Source organism: Arvicola amphibius, chromosome 10 (assembly GCF_903992535.2).
Source record: "Arvicola amphibius chromosome 10, mArvAmp1.2, whole genome shotgun sequence".
Classification (NCBI taxonomy): Eukaryota; Metazoa; Chordata; class Mammalia; order Rodentia; family Cricetidae; genus Arvicola; species Arvicola amphibius.
Window position 1 is genome coordinate 43,985,847 of NC_052056.1, and position 3,609 is coordinate 43,989,455.

Below are 3,609 nucleotides of genomic sequence, written 5' to 3' on the forward strand. Positions count from 1 at the left end.
TGTGTTGGTGGAGAGGCTAATTGGGGGCAGAAAATTTTTAATCACACCTTCACCCACCTTATTTTAGGCACTGAGGTAAAGTTGATGTGGGATTTCCCTCTGTATGCTGTGATTACCATTGGTTAATAAAGAAACTGCTTTGGACCTATAGCAGAGCAGAATTTAGCTAAGTGGAAAAAAATTAAACTGAATGCTGGGAGAAAGAAAGGCAGAGTTAGAGAGAGAGAAGCCATGTAGTCTGCTGGAGACAGATGCTGGGAACTTTAGCCGATAAGCCACGGCTACATGGCAATACACAGATTAATAGAAATGGGTTAAATTAATATGTAAGAGTTAGCCAATAAGAAGCTAGAGCTATAGGACCAAGCAGTGATTTAATTAATACAATTTCTGTGTGATTATTTCAGGGCTAAGCTGCTCAGAACAAACTAATGGCCTCCTAACTACAAAAGTCTTTAGCTATTTCATTCTCTCTTACTCTAATGGTGTTTGAGACTAAAGTTGTAATATACAAATTCAGGTTTTAAGTGAGAAATGAAAATAAGCAAGTAGCCTTTCAACCTAAATTTAAATCATTAAATATGTTGATCCTGCTGCTGATAAGTAAAAGATTTCAGAGTTTTTTCCAAACAAGAGCTCTTGCTTGAATAGCATTTTCAACTTGTTGATTCAAGAAGTTTAGATAAACTGGCAGTATATCAGTCAATACAAAATTTCTAAGAGCTGTGGGTCAAATCTACTATTTAATATATGCTCACTAGCAATGATGCTAGTGAACACATAATAAATAGTTACTACCTGAATGAAGTGCCCAAGTTTCTCTGAACATTCTCTGGAAATACATACTACCAGGACATGATTTTAGCTAAGGCCATGGACCTTAAAAATCGTTTTAGGATTGAGATTAGGACCAGCAAGGTCTCGAGAGATTTACTTTAGTATTAATGTCAGAATTTACTCCATATACATTTACAGATTCAGTGGCCTAGATTGAAGATGATTACCAAGGACCTTATGAAATTAAGACTATGCCTCAAGTCTGTTGCCACTCTGACTTTTTGAGGGTTGGTAAAGCCTACAACTTTGCATCAGTTTGTTTTAAACGGAAACCGTTGTGACATATCTCCTAAAATTATTCAAACTGTGAGATAGCTTTCTAGGCACCAGAGAGATTCATAAACCAGTGACAGCAGCAAGCATAGCCTTCTCTAGTATATAGTTGCTGACCTCTTTCTGGTACTGTCATCTTTTCCAGTTTTTAAAAATCAGACTACTGTTCAAAATCTGCATCACTGAAGGACCAGTGTTAATATAGCAGCACTGCAGAGTCCTCAGGTGGGAAGCCACTATCTCCTCCACCTGCATGGGTTTTCTATAACTGTTGTACCAACTTTCTATTTATGGCAACTCATTGTGGCCTCTAAACTTTATCAGGTAAAGAATATTTACTTTGTCCTGCTTCTAGAAACCTAATGTTACTTGCTTCTTCTAGTTTCTTGCCTGAATGAAGACTTCTGAATTGAACCCACAGCATGCTAGCCTTCAGAGTCTGGAGGGGACAGATCAATGGCTCCCAAGCTTATTGTCTTCTACATTTCATGTCTGCCCATCAGCCTTTCATATTCACATTCCAAAATTTCCCACTATCTTCATTGCTTAATTTCCAAATCCATGGCAATTTCTCTTTTTTCCTTTAGTATTATTGTTATTATCACTATGGGAGGGGTCATTTACCATGTCAAAACCACAGTGTGTACATGAAGGGCAGAGGACAACTTTGTGGAATTGATTCTTTCTTTCCACCTTTAGGTGGGCTCCAGGAATGGGATTCCGGTCATGGGGCTTGCTTTTACCCCTGAGCCATCTTGCAGGCCCCTTTGCTGGCAATTCCTGTTAATAAAGTTCTGGCTTCTTTAGCTCCTTCTGAGGACATGCATAGCCCTTCTAAGCCTTCTAAAAGAGTTTTGGTGTGACATTTTATAGCATCCTCTCAGGAGACTCCGGGGGATAAAGTTCTGCCTGTTCCCACATGCCTTTCCTGTGTAGGTGCATCTCCCCAAGAAGTGACGCAGGCACATATATCTTCCTCTCCTCCTCGAGGGAAGAGTGATTCACTGAGGCTCTAAAGGTCCTTGCACTGTAGTAGAATCCTCTGCTGTCTCTCAGCAGCCTCCAAGCCCATAGATCTTTTAAGGCTTGGCAAAAGGTTTGTGGAAGACTTTTAATTGTCTCTCCTTTACTTGCAGAACAATCAATAGTTTCACTGAAGTAAACAGTTTCCTGACATCCTTCTCAATCCCTCACTGCAGTTAAAAGCATCCACAGCACTGCCTAATTAGTTGGATGTGAGAGGAAATGACGTGCGTTTCTTCTGCATCTTGCTTGTGAAACAATTGGGTATAGGATGCTCTAACTCCTTTTCCTCTTCCCTTTCCCACTGGTTGCCTAGGAGATGGAGAAAACTGAAACTGCTCTCTTTTGAACCCAGATGAAAGCCTGAGGTTGAGATTAACAAAACACATCCTGCCACTATGCAGAGAGAGAGAGAGAGAGAGAGAGAGAGAGAGAGAGAGAGACAGAGACACAGAGACACAGAGAGAGACTATTTTATTCAATCCACTGGATTTTAGGCTCTATTCTTGACATTTCTTTTGAGCTATCATTCACATATATTATTCAGATCTTAGCAGGCTTCACTGGGAGGAATAAATACCTGAGTCCCTAATAAAATCCTTGATTGTAAAATTTTGTTATGAAGCACCTAAATGGAAGCTAATAATAGCTTTAATGTCCTCTATGGACAATCAGAAAGGACACTGTTTGTGGTGGCTGTGCTCCTGATTCTGCTTTTCACACTCAAGAAAATTCTCAAGAGTTTAATACTTTATTTTTTTTTTTGGCAGTTCTCCAACTTTATTTGAGATTCAGTAGGTTAGTTCTCATCCACATTGACTGTCTGTAGATTTTTGAATGTGGTAACAAGCACGTAAGTTACCGATGTGTAGAGTTTGTTTGGTGAGTCCTCATCCTCATTACATTTTCTGGACAAACGTACCCGGATACGGTATGGAACATTCCTTATTCCTTTGGCCCAGAAGGTTTTATTAAGCCTGGTATCAATCCGCACATCTGAGTCCCCATCTCCTTCTTGGCAAATTTCCAGATTTCTTTGAGTGCCCTAGGAGCACGCTTCTTGAAGCCCACACCATGGATGCGCTTGTGAATATTGATAGTGTATTCTCGGGTCACCACCTCGTTGGTGGCAGAACGGCCCTTCTTCTTCTGTCCACCCTTTTTTGCGGGAGCCATTCTGCTGGGCCCAAGCTGGAAAGGACCGAGTTTAATACTTTATATCTGCTCTAACCCAGCAGAAATGCCCAGCAACTTTCTTTAGTAGATGAATTTATCTAAAGAGAGAGGTGATTATGTCTCCCTTCAAAATGACTGAAGGCATGACAACCAGTCAAATATACTCCAAACAAAATCTGAGGAAAGGATTTTTCCCAACCATTATGAAAATAAATGATCTTCCCCAGTCCCTTCTAAATTGTTATTTTGTTGAAGGCACCTTCCTCACCTTTTAAGGACCAGTGAGTTAGACACAGCTTG

The 3,609-nt window shown here is 40.2% G+C and overlaps 1 pseudogene; it reads right to left on the reverse strand.

Moving 5' to 3' along the window:
• Positions 1 to 2,932: 2,932 nt before the first annotated feature.
• On the reverse strand, positions 2,933 to 3,327 carry LOC119825388 (annotated as a pseudogene).
• Positions 3,328 to 3,609: the final 282 nt, after the last annotated feature.